The 14048-nt window shown below is 41.1% G+C and overlaps 1 long non-coding RNA gene across 1 annotated transcript in view; it reads right to left on the bottom strand.

The window, feature by feature from the left end:
- The window catches only part of LOC148686900 (uncharacterized), a 30005-nt gene extending 19478 nt beyond the window's left edge, over positions 1 to 10527 (bottom strand). Inside the window, exon 1 of the long non-coding RNA XR_015948442.1 lies at positions 10428 to 10527. This is a non-coding gene — a long non-coding RNA (uncharacterized LOC148686900). The remainder of the gene's footprint in view (positions 1 to 10427) is intronic.
- Positions 10528 to 14048: the final 3521 nt, after the last annotated feature.

Raw genomic sequence — 14048 nt, 5'->3', positions numbered from 1 at the left:
TATGCAGCACACAAAACACAAATCTATTTGCTTCGTCTTTGGCTGGCTATGGCGAACACACCCACCCCACTATGGACACTGAAAGGAAGCAGTAAATTATGCCCTCTCTACTACTGTGTTCCTTTTTGTGCCTGTACACAGAATAATCGTGTTTAATGAAGGATATAGGAATTCATCTTCAGACCTACAGAAGAACTCTGGAAATGTGGACTAGATTTCCCCCCATTTAAATTAGTGAACTCCCTTCCCGTGGAATCTCTAATATTTACATATAACAACTGCAGCATTTAGCCAAATCTGACTATACCTGTCTGTATTTCAGATATTTAAATGGACAGGTGTGTTTTTCATAGCTAAGGGGTCTAGTAATCTAACATCTCATGCAAAACACATAGTATTTATTATTTTATCTCTTTCTAATAAAAATGTAAGAATGTCATCACACAGCCTCTATTGGAGGATTTGTAGTGCTGCATCACATTCCTGGATATGCATGAAGTCACGGCAGGGTAGAGGCAGCAAAAGTGAAGGAAGATTGCACCACTGAGAGGGGAAAAGCAGTGGTTTAAAACAATGGCAGAAGTCTGACTAAAGGATGGAGGGAACTAGGAGGAAAACTGTGGTTTTAAACAATGTCAGAGGTTTGAATAAAGTACTTGGCATCCTTTCTCTCACAGCTGAGAAATGGCAGCTGAGGAAATGAAGAAGGAGAACAGCAAAAGGAGAAAGACAGCGAAAGAGGGGGGGGGAAACTGTTTTAAACACACCAAAAGTGTTTTTTTCCCCAGTCGGAACTCAAGGTACTGAGTTCCGGCACTTCTTTAGCATTGCTGTCACTTAGAATTGTCCTTGAGATCATTATCTCAGCATTGCCATTCTGTTTGAAGATGGGCATCTATGACCATTTTCTACCTGATCTCACACACTGCTTTTCAGTATAAGAAAGAGAAAACTAACACCAGAAGCAGCCCTGAGGTGCATCACATCAAAGATGCTAGAGGACTGTTGTAAAACTGATAAACTACTCCACAAATCTGAAATCATTTGGTTTCAGATTCATGGGGTAGTTTATCAGCAAGTTTTACAGCAGCTCTATGAGAAGTGGGACAAGAGAGCAAACATTCTTATTTAAAATTCCTATTCAAAAAAACCTGATCTTTGTTTCCCTGCTCAGAAGTGTTCAAAGAAGCAGAGTGCCGTTTATGCAAGCACGTATCTCTAGTGGTGCAGGAAATTATAGCAAACTGAATCTCCTAATTGTGGTTTGGAATTTTCTTTTGCTTGTTCTCAATAAATATCTAGGTCAGAAAGGAATGCAGCGACAATACAGTGGTGTTGTTAAAAGAACTTATGTTCCTCTCTATTGCTCTCCAATGCAATAAGAAAATTCTGAATTTTGCTCAGAAATGTGTGTGTGTATATAGTGTATACAGCATCAACAAAAGGTTGAGAGGCACCAGAGAGCTTTAAATTGGTAATACGATCCAAGAGGAGAAATCTCTCCAGCCAACATCATAGCAAACAGCCTGCCATCATACACACCAAGACGCCAATTTAAAGCCACCGTATCACAATATTTCAATCTGAGCATGTCGGAAATGATGTCTCCCTGGCACCTGCAGGGTTAATGCAAAATAATTTCCCCCAGAAACATTTCTGCACAGTTAATTGGCTATGTCTTTTCCTTTCTTTTTTTAACTGTCCTCCATCAGATCACAAAGCTAGCATTTAGTTACCATGGTCACCTATTACCCTGGAAACCATTAGATATTTTCTATATTTTTAGAATTTCACAATTGGTTCCTTTCCCATAGGAGATGGATACAGTTAACAGCATTGCCCTCCCACCCTGTCCCAGGGAATCACATTGGGCAGTGGCATGGGGGACACACACACACAATGACAGCACAGTTACCAGTGTAAGCTGGTGTTTGCAAGTAGGTTAGAAGACAAACAAATCCTTGCAGGATGCCCTTCCCTGTAGAGACGGCTTCCAAGAGGCTGATTGGATATTGCTGGAATGAAACATGTGGAATAATGGGAATGAAAAACTCTTTAAGTATGCTTAACCGGTGAGCCTTTCATTAACAGCACCAATAAAGCTGGAAAGGCTTTTTGTAGCTGAAGGCGAAAGCTAACTTCATTCTACGGTCCCTCCATGACTTTCAAACCCATAATTTTACACATAAAGATACAGTCTCTGCATAAAAGCTATTTCAGACTCTCAGCCTGCATCATTATCCAAATCACTCTCATCTACTTCCAGGCTTGTTGGGCACTTGAGCAAAGTTTCAGCAGGTGTGATACTCCCTCTGGTGGACAAAAAATAATAACCCCGAGTTTTCCTGCTTTATTTTTAGGTGAATGGTAACAGTCAAATCACATATAATAAACAGTATTTAAACCTTACTTCCTCAATGTCAGCATAAAGAATTATCATATATTCTAATTTAGGGCTGTCCAATTTCCAGCCACTGGGGATTAACTGAATTTCAGAAGAGGCAGCATCTCTCTTATTTTGCTTCAAATTATTGCCCTACTCAGGCTTTGCTCAGTGTGGTTTCAGCTCAGTGTTCAGACCTCCATGGGAGAATACGTAACAAAGGACAGAACACTGTACAATTCTAGGCAGGATTCTCTTGTTTTAGAATGCTGCCTAAAATTGTAGAATGTTCTGTCCTTTGTCAATTTAATCGGAAACAAAACAAAACAAAACAAACTCCAAGACAACCATGCTGGTCCCCCCCCCCAAATGCCCAAATCCACTGTTGGGTAATACTTTTATTAGGACCATCAAAATAGCACAAAATAGCACACAAGCCATGGACGTAGCCAAGGGGGAGGGGGGAGGCACAGGTCGTCGTCCCCCATACCAAGTTTAAAAAAGCACTGGAAATATTTAACTCACCAATCACATCAGTTCCTCCCCCCCCCAAAAAGACCTAGTCCTGCTCTCCCCTAACAAAAATCCTGGCTATGCCCATGGACAGCTAGATACTGTGTGTTTTGCTGAGGTTATGAGACAGATATGGGTAAAAGGCAGGCCTTATGGTTTTTCCAAAATGAAGATTAGCCATTGGGTGAAACCTGATAACCGCAAGCACCTAGCAGGGACTAATTCTGCCACCTGCAGTCTCCATCTTCAGGCTTCAATACTTCAACAGTTAGCCCAATTTTGGCATTTTGGGGGGTGCTCCCTTATCTGCCTCCCAAAACTTTGCTTCCTGTAACATCCAGCCTGACGAAACATTCTGGAGAACTTTAAGGATGCACACATTTTACAACGTTTTTTGTCATTCCTAATAAAAGTCTTGCCAATGTGTGGAGCTTGGTCTTTTTAAAAACCAGTTTCTATACAACACCTAATTATTATAGGCACTCAGTAAATATCATTAGAGCTGCAGTGTTTAGTCAATTACTTGGTTATGTGATTAAAAATATCTACAGACTACAATATGTCCCTGCTTAAATCAGTCAGCTGTTTAAAATAATTATTTAAATTCAAGTACTTGTAGAAATGGTTCCGGCCTGTTGAGTTCTCTGGGAAGGAGGGCTGTTCTCACTTCTATCCAATACTGTACTGAAGTGAAGGAAGGTGTGTGTGTGTGTGTGTGTGTGTGTGTGTGTGTGTGTGTGTGTACCTTGTCCAGTGAATAAGCTCTGGAATTGGCCTCCCCAGGAGTCCCACTTAATCTTCTTTACCTCTCAACTTCTCAAAAGGGCTACAAAGAAAGCTTTTTAAATGGGTGTTTGATATTTAATTATTCTGTTTTGAGCAATGGAGGGTGCAATCCATAAATACACACGTACTCAGGAATAAGTGCCATCAAGCTCATTTGACCTTACCACAAAGCTTACATGTATTGGATTGGGCTGTAATTCTGAAGGTTTTAGGTATTGCTGCCTTATTATTATTAAGAATAATTAATAATTAACAACAGCAACAACAACAACAAAACAACAACGTTTATTAAATTTGCTCATCGTTTTAGCCTGTCCAAGGCAACCCAAAGCGACTTACAACCAAATTATGGACATTATGTATTTTTTTTATATTCCATGTCATTACTTTTTATGCTGTTTTTGGTTGCAAGCTAAAAAAAAAAAGGAAGCTAAATTTTCTATGCAGTTGATCAATAGATATAGCCTCTTGTTCTGGTCCTGCAAAGTGAGTAACCTTGCTTTATATTATATAACAACTTAACAATCTTCTGCGACGATGTCTGCTGCAACACATTTATGCATAATCTGAAAACCAGTTCATGTTCTTTACAACTATTTTCTCATGTACCATACATTTCTTCAGATTTAATACAGCAATTGGCTAAAACTCATACTATCTTAAGTACCGTTATTATATTTCATTGGTGACAGAGTTAAACCTAAGGGTAAACAAAGTACTCCTTCAAAACACCAGCTCTCACGTTATAGAACTGGTTCTCCAAACGTTTAAAGCCAGCCCTACAAGCTGTTATTTTCTTCTATGCTAATAAAAGCTCTGCAATCTGTTGCCAGGAAACAATTGCTTATCTCACAGATGACAAATTTAATCTTACTTGGGCAAGCTGGGACCAAGTGTCACAAAGGTGTAGCAAGTTTTCAAGTTCTCCAGCACTTTTCAACAGGCAAGGTGTTGCACAATGCAGGGGGCAGCGGAGGGGAACAGGAGTACAAAAATTAGACTGCTGTTGTAGCGATGGGGTGAGTTTGTAGACTCAGTTCCAATATAGGGATTGCAGACAGACTAAGTGCCTCCCGTATGCTACAGGTACCAGGGTACACACCTAGAATTCTGGAATAAATAAGCATTGGCTGCTTTCCCCATTTGTGAGTAACTCTCCGGCTTGTAACCCTGATCAGTCCCAAGCCCAAAGATTCCTGGGATAGGCAGAGGTTTTACCTTAAGCATCAGAGATGGACTGACCTTATACATCACTTGGGAAGACAGCCGAACTAATGCCAGTGTACTGAAAGAAGCAAAGATCACCAGCGTCGAAGCAATGATTCTTCAACATCAACTTTGTTGGACTGGTCATGTTGTGCAGATGCCTGATTATCGTCTTCCAAAGCAACTACTGTACTCTATTCTGAACTTTAAAAATAGAAAGCATAATGTTGGTGGTCAACAAGAGAGGTCTAAAGACCCTCTTCAAGGCAAATCTTTAAAAATGTAGTATAAACACCGACAACTGGGAAACACTGGCCTGCGATCGCTCCAACTGGAGAACAGCGTTTACCAAAGGTGTCATGGGCTTTGAAGACACTCAAACTCAGGACGAAATGTGCTAAGAGGAAGGCACGCTTGACAAACCCTCACAATGATCAACTCCTGCCCAGAAACCTATGTCCCCGCTGTGGAAGGACGTGTGGGTCCAGAATTGGCCTCCACAGTCACTTACGGACTCACTGTTAAAACCGTGTTTATGGAAGACAATCTTACTACCGGTAGCTATAAGCGATCGTCAAAGAAGATGATACATTGCATTTGGCACACATTATGTTTTGCCTTCACAAAGCTTTTATATTTCATCTCATCCACGCTCTTGTTTTTACAAAGCCCTTTTTCAGATGAGTTAATCACCAGATCACTGAATGCAAAACATTGTTTTGCAGCATAATACCCAACTCCCTTGAGTTGATATGCTGACTTTTCTTCCTCCTCTCTCCAAAAATCCCCATGGCAGTTATCAAATAGTGGTTCAGGAGTTTGCATGCCCCCTGAAGAGGTTTTAGGAGTGATACAGCACTAAGAATGAGCCAGTCACAGATTCAATTCAAGGAGTTGTTTTTGGTCTTTAAGGCCCTTCACAGCTTGGGACTAGAGTATCCAAAGGACCACCTCTCCCCACACCAATGCAGACCCTTGGAGGGCCCTCCAGAGTATGGTGTCGTGGGTCCAGGAGAGATTGTCTTGTCAGTGGTGGTTGTCGAATATCCTCATTTAAGGGGCACCAAATGTGCTTACTTTGGTATCAAGCAATAACCTTTTAATTTCCCCAGGATTTTAACAGTCTTAGATTTAAGCTCCATTTCCCCTCTGTGCCTTCTGTTTTTGTGCTTTATTAAGTTTCTATTGTTACTGAATTTTAAATTATTTCTTCTTATGAACAGCATTCAGAATTTTGTTATAGGGTGACCAATAAACACTTAATAAACTGGTGGAATGGTTGAATTCAGGATCGCTATGGAGTTTGTTTGTTTTTTAAAGCAAAATTCCACTTTAGGCATTCTGGGAAAATGTTTTGGAACTGTTGTGAGTAGAACCTCTTCAGAGTCATATTCAGGTATCTCCAGTGAAGAATTGTGGCTGGCTTATGTTCTGAACATTTGAAGTTTTGTTCCATTAGTACATTCCACCTAGCACTTTAACTATATTGAAGTACATGTAGTTCATGTTAACAATTTGCCTGACCTTGTGAGTTTTCACTAGCATTTTTATTTATAGACCTTATGAGTCATTTTTGCATGCTAAGTCAATGGCTTAGAAGTGATGTACAATAGAATAACAATCAAGTTCAATAGACAAAGTATTTGAACAGCTAGAACATCTTGTCAGGATATTTCTTGACTGTTTTCATTCCAGGCACTAGCCAAGCATGGAAAAGCACTTTCCTTTTGGGCCCCAACTGGGCCCCAACTGAGGGTTGCTATACAAGAGAAAATTATGGCAGTCATACACTAGGGTGCTGCAGATCTTTTGCTTGTAGCAGCTGCAGAAACAGCAACATTCAGATGCTAGACTGAGAGGTGATGCTGAAGACTTGTAAACAGGGGGGGTGTATATTTGTAAAAAGCAATATGCAAAATATGAAACACCTTTTGGAATATACTGTGTGCATGAGTGCTTTCCATGTGCACTATACGTGTGCAAAGGCATGTGCATAAGAAAGTTAAAGTACTTTGTCCACACCCACCACTAGCATGGAGCTTTTTGAAGCTTGGTCAATCCTCAATGTGGCCCTCAGCCAAAGGAAAGGTTAGCCAACATTGGACTATGGGAAGAACAAACTTGGGACATTTTGCCTCTTGCCTTTCTGTTGAATCAACAGACATATAAAAATAGTCAATGGCAATGCTCACAAGTTATAAAATTCATACTATATGTAAAGCTTTGGATTTTTTTTATTAGTACATGATTTATAGAATTTGAAAAGTGTCATGAAAAGAGAGCTCTTGCTTGGAATCTTTATGAAAGCCCTATGAACAATTTTGTTCATAGAAAATAGTGGCAGGGAAAGATGGTCTCCTCACATATCCCTATTTTCAGTGTAAAAGAGCAAAAACATTTATAAATCAATGTCAATTACTCATTTTGAACAACTTGTCTTTGGCATATTTCCAGTGTGGAAGTAGCTTCCTGAAAGAAAGAGCCCAAATTCTGAAATCACAACACAACACAATACAATAATTGGTGGAAGGAAGCAAGTTACGAACAGCCCTTCCAAGAACGGGGAAAGATTCGTGTTTACTGTACTTAAAAAATTAAAGAGACAAGAGGCCAATATATATTTGTCTACATTCCATATTATTTCTGATTCCAGTTTGTCATTGCAAATAAAACAGTAGCAGCTTTGATACTGGACTTTGCTACATACAAACACTTGTTCAAATATCTGTAATTCTCAAAGGTCTAACACCAAAGTTCATTCTTCTGGGCCAGAGAATTTCCAGGAAAGGTCAATTTCACAGTCTCAGGTGGCTGCTGTAAACTTTTTCTCCTCTGGAATCCTACTGCATTTGGTCCCACTGGTCCCAATACTTGGGTCCCAGGCTGCAACCTCTCTGCAGCTACGATACTCTTTTGAGGAAGGAGGAAATTCAACCACCATTGTCCTGAAGTTACAAATATTCTAATGAAGAGAATTCAAGGCCTGCTTGGGGTGAAAAAAACAGGAAGAGACACAGAATATAGTCATGATCTACCTAGTGAGAAATGGCGCAGAAGCTGTGCTGGAGGCCAATTGATTGATTGAAGTACATTCCGTGGCCTTCAAACAAACCTTTAATGCAATTGGTGTTACTCTCCCAGCCTTTCATGTGATATGATTTCAGTTAGTACATAAAGTGTAAAAACACTCATATAACCATGCAAACTGTTCCCAAATACGGCATATGTTAGATACCTCTTCTTACTAGATCACAACTTTATAAAGGGCTCAAGTAGGAAGAACAACAATTTGTTCTGGTAGGGTAAAATTATACAAGGTCATCTAGCAGGAGCCTTTGCCAGTCTCCAAGAGCCTGGAAAACACACAGATAAAATACTACTAAGGGTTCACAAAGTAATACTGATGAATGCATGTACACAGAGGCTCTGGGATACTTACACTGATATGTAACAAGACACCCAGACTCCCAGAGTCTGATACAGGTGCTTGAAGTGTAAGCATAGATTCGAGAGTATTTGCACAATGGCTACAATGTGGTATGGCTCAACCAGGTAACAAGATTGCCACATAAAAGAGAACAGGGATAAGAGGGTGGATTCCCACAGAGCAGGCTAAGTTTTTTTCCTGTAATACAGCATTTTCATATCCAGGGATGAAAGAGAACTGTGTGTTCTCTCCATAGGAGATCAATGGTTTTTCTGCAAGGCAGCAGGAAATAGGTTTATTTGGGGGGGAAGGGGTGCTGAGGTACATAGCTTCCTTCTTAAGATGTGCCCATGACTGTGAACATCCTCTATTCATGAGGTGGTGGTGGGGAGATGCATGTTTCTGAATAAATTCCAGCGAGACAGAACATGGACTCCTAGGGAAGAAAGAGATCATGGGGTAACCTTTCCAGGGCTAGTAAAATAATTTGTGCTGGACAAAGCAGTACCATGAAGAGCTCACTACAAGATGAAAGATGCAGGCGACAATCCAAGTCTGAAAACAGCAGCTGCCAGTAAGGTGGGTACAAAGAATGGTGTAGCATCAAGGATGAATTGTTTCCTGAACATCTATCTGATCTCAACAGACAGTCTTAGCATAGTCAATCAGTATACATAAGTAATACCTTGGTAGATAGAATATGGTGGAGGAGCTTTTCATTTCCCATTAAACTGCAAAACATGATAAGGTTGAGGGTGAGCAGCTGGGCTCATCTCTCTCAATAAGACAAGGAAATGGCTTCATTCAGACTGCCTACCGATATGTTTCTATTAGTTCATGTAGCTGACTCATCCTCGGAGTCTCACCAGATCCTGAGAATAACTGGCTATTATCCCATCTCCTTGGAAATCCCCTTTCCTTTTCTCAGTTTAGTCACATAAATCCTGTGGGAGGACCTCCTCTAGTCATTTGCTTAACAGCACCCTGTCCTGTCCTGCCTTGTTCATAAATCAAGATACTCTTCACCCTTCTACCAGTGTATAGATAGCTGCTGTGTATGGATTATTCTTTCTCTGGAGCAACGCAAGCAGTCCCCCCCCCCCTTTTAATGCTACCAACACTGGCAGCTTGACAACAGCACAAAACAACATGTGGGGAGAAAGGTAGCCCTGCTGAGAAGGGAAAAATTGTTTATCCAATTCAGAGTCTAACTCCTAACAGAGGCAGCTTCCTACAGTCCCCTACATGCCCAAGGAGGAGTAAAGCTGACAAGATCCGATCTTCTCCTCTAGCCCATTTCACTCCTAAGGGGACATTTATTTTTTATAAGAACAACATCAACAAAATCTCAGCACAAGCTATTTTGCTGCCTGAGGTGGAACAGCAGATACCCTCTAACCCAGGCATCCCCAAGCTTCGGCCCTCCAGATGTTTTGGACTACAATTCTCATCTTCCCCAACCACTGGTCCTGTTAGCTAGGGATCATGGGAGTTGTAGGCCAAAACATCTGGAGGGCCGCAGTTTGGGGATGCCTGCTCTATCCCAAACAAAGTTTGTAGTACCCAAGGCTGACCAAGTTATTTTGTCACCAGAGACACAAAATCCTACAATCGCCTCTACTTGGCAGTCAAACTACAATAATAATTTATAAGTAAAAGTTAGCTGCAAATTCAGGACACCCCAAAACTGCTTTCTGAGGATGTATTCCCACTTAGCCTAATGGTAGAACTGGCTCTGAAAGAGTGTCATTTCCTTATAATGAACATTGTTTCTACAGAGGTCACATTAAAATGTGCATATTTAGTGTTTCTTCTGCTAAGAGGTTGCTTCAACTTCCCCTAGACCGCTTGAAATACTACAAAGTCTGCAAAACTAGTTTGACCAGAAATCAGAAGAAGAGGGTATGTCATATAGGCAATGGTCACTCCAAAATGTTGCCTCCTGTTCTCTGAAAAGCTATTGCCTACCCTCAGCCAGTATACTCACTGAAGACTTGACACAGTGGCCGAAGAGGCACTGGAGCTGCCAATGACAGCTGTAACTGAACTATGATGGCAAGGATCTGACTGACTGGGCAGCAGGATTAAGACCTTTAAATGAGTTTGCTTTACCCATTCTTGTTGTCCACTTCTTGCTGACTGACTGCTGTTCCTCAGGCAGAAGGGAATACACTGGTATAGCGTCCTACCATTGTCACGTCTACTGCTGCCTGTTCAACAAACAAGGGAAATGGCTGGCATTCAACATAATGAGTCTGTTTCTTGGCTCTGCTCCAGACCTGCCATGCAAATTCAAACCAGTCACTGTGAATGTCTGCAAAAGAATGACAGCAGCACTGTCCCCTTTACACAGCAAAAATCAGAGAATGCAAGTACTAAGGCAAGCTTAGATTAAAAGAATCCTGATGAAAGGAGGCAGAGGAAACACAGACTGCTACTGCTGCTGGAGAACTGGATCTACGTAACAACAGTGGCAGAGGAGTGACTTGTCAGTAAGCAAGCTGCTCCCAATGGAAAGGCTCTGTGAAACTTCAAGGCTTGTATTTGCTTACATTTGAGAGAGAAGGGTTCAGCCAATAGGAGTTGGCACTTCAACAGAAGCTGGTTGAAGAGAAGGCCATCAGATAACACCAGTGTTGTCCTGGTGCAAGGATAATATCCCAAAGAGGTTCTAAATGCCATGTCCAACATAACAACACAAGAAAAGGAAAACAAAAGGCAACCTCCCCCCAAAGTTCCTGGAGAAACAAGAAACATTTCACCGCTACACAATGTTGAAAGACGCTCTTGCCTGGAATGGGGAAGAGCCCAGATTTAATGATAAAAGTCTTTTCCAGATATATTCTTCCTCTGAAGCGCAGCATTATTAGAGCCTTCTGCTAGCTACATGGGTTCTCTTGCTATTACTCTTCTAATCTTACAACCCCAAAACACAACAGCAGAGCCGGACTATGGGAAGGCTGCAGAAATAGGACCATATTCTTACCACACTCTAAATCCAACGTTCTCTGCACTACAATGAAGTTTATTTATTTATTTATTTCCTAAAATTTATACGATGCTTGGTTGTAGAAAAAAACTGCAAAACTGACTAAGTGGCAATTCCATTTTGCACCTGACTACAAATAAGTTTTGAATTCTTCCATCGTGGACCTCCTAACAAGTAAGAGGTAAAGAGAGGTTAAAGAAAAGAATTCAGATTACCATGTTATTTATATGGTGATCTGTCCTATGATAGTCTCAATATCAGACTCTTTCATCATAGAGCCATTAATGGCACAACCCTATAATGTTTACATAGAAGTAAGTCTTATTATGTTTAGTGGTCCCAAGGAAGTGTACATAGGATCAGGGCCTTATCGTGATAAAGTCTCTTAAGAATAATAGCAGCCAATAGAGAGGAAAATCTCCATATCATCCCCCCCATGAATTGTTAAGCAGGCAAAGCAAAAAAAATTTTTTTTAATTGTTAAACAGGCTACCCAAGGGCCAGCTGCACATGATGTTAATCATATGATTTAACATCCTGCATATCTCCTGCTCCCAAGATTGTAAATAGCAAACACTGGGCCCCTCACCCAGGATCAGGTGCATGGGGAGGAGGTTTAACCCTTTCCTTCCACACTGCAGTTCCGATACCTGCCCTCACCGGAAAAAAAACAGCTATTCATAGCTGCCAAGTTCTCCCCTTTTTTAAGGGAAATTCCCTTATGCTGAATAGGCTTCCTCGCGAGATAAGGGAAAACTTGGCAGCTATGTAGCTATTTGGCATATGAGGGGAGTTCTCACTGCTGCCAATAGAAGCTTCCCTCCCATGCCAAACAACAGCTGAGTGGGGGGGTATTTTTGTTGGGACTGTAGCATAGGAGTTTTTGTTGGGACTGTAGCATAGGAGCATAGGAAAAGGTGCAGGAAAGGGCAGCTAAAATGATCAAGGGGCTGGAGAAACTGTCATATGAGAAAATATTACAGCATTTGGAGCTTCTGTTTTAAAAAAGGGAGAAAAAGTGGGGAGACATTACAGAGGTGTATAAAATAATACATGATGTAGAAAAAGGGAGTAGGGGAAAAGCAGTCATGTGAAGTATCTTGAGTCACTCTGTTTCCTCCCATATATCACAGAACAGTAAATAAATGGATCAAGATCTTAGAAACTATCCTATGAAGAACAACCGAGAAGGTAACATGTGGAATAGTATGTACCATGACAGATGTGTGCAGCATAGGCCACCAAACCAAATGCAGCCCAGCTGCTATATACGAGGGCCTGCCAGCTATCTAACCTCTGACTCAATTTTGCAGCCTGAAATATGCATCCAAAATAAGTTTGTTGGGACTCAGGCAGGTCCCCATATATATCTGATCATCAAGCTGAATATACAGCCCAGCTGCAGGATAATGATATTCTTAAACGTAAAACTGATAGGGAATTTAAAATAATTAAGGGACACAAATATGAAAAGACCACATGGTGTTACACAAAAGCAAACCAACAAAAAGCAGGCACCTAACAATTTAGATATTTTGTTGCCTTTTGAAAACATTTCTTTTATGATAATTGTTTTCAGAGGATTAATTGAATCAATGTAAGTCAATTGTTCTGTATTTTAGATTGTTTGAATACTTGCACGTTTCACACCATCATGATATTTTCTTATGAGCCAGTGGTTTACAAATACTCTTATAAATATAACAAAAGTAAAACACCTAATTGGACTACAATTAAAACTGATCCACAGGATGTGGTGAAAAGATGGGCACTGACAAGCAGACCAGGCTAATCTGAAAATGTAGAAACTGCCTCAGGACTTAAGCATCTCTGGGAATAGGCTCAAGTTGTTCAGCATCATCCCATCCTTATACTTCACTGGAAGCACTGCCAAAAAACTGTGCACATTTCTAGAAGAAGTGTTAACCCTGATCCCAGTTTATCAACTTCTATGCAAAAGCACTGCCTCATACAAAGGATGCTGCAAAGAGTTTGATGTATGTGCTGTAAAAAAACACATGGCAGTATCTACAACTAACAACCACATTGTGCTGCTGAAACACAAGTTGATAAAAGCAAGCAAGTTGATGAAAGTAGTGCTGCTTTCTCTGTGAAGCAGAAAGGCTTTCCCCTTCACATACTACAGCAATACAAATGTCTCATTTACAGCCAGCCCAGAATTCAAATGTACTTTCCCCAGTCATATTCCAAGCATAAGGAAGTGCAGCCATTTCACATGTAATCCTATACTTGATTCAAACAAAACTACTGAAGATTAATTGCATGGTACTAGGAGAGAGGGATCAGCTGTGTAAAAAGTGCAGTATGTTTCTACATTCTCACACTCAACAAACCAAAGTACCTCCCAAGTAGTAAAAACCTAATCTGAGATTTAGGGTCTGCATCCTTGACAAATTAGGAACCCAGGTAGCGCTGTGGGTTAAACCACAGAGTCTAGGGCTTGCTGATCAGAAGGTCGGCGGTTCAAATCCCTGCAACGGGGTGAGCTCCCGTTGCTCGGTCCCAGCTCCTGCCCACCTAGCAGTTCGAAAGCACACCAAAGTGCAAGTAGATAAATAGGTACCGCTCCGGCGGGAAGGTAAACGACGTTTCCATGCGCTGCTCTGGTTCGCCAGAAGCAGCTTTGTCATGCTGGCCACATGACCCGGAAGCTGTCTGCGGACAAACGCCGGCTCCCTCGGCCTATAGAGCGAGATGAGCGCCGCACGACTGGACCTGATGGT

Source organism: Zootoca vivipara, chromosome 2, assembly GCF_965207765.1.
Source record: "Zootoca vivipara chromosome 2, rZooViv2.hap1.1, whole genome shotgun sequence".
Taxonomy (NCBI): domain Eukaryota; kingdom Metazoa; phylum Chordata; class Lepidosauria; order Squamata; family Lacertidae; genus Zootoca; species Zootoca vivipara.
Note: the sequence above shows the minus strand (reverse complement) of the source record. Positions and strands in the feature narration are given on the sequence as shown.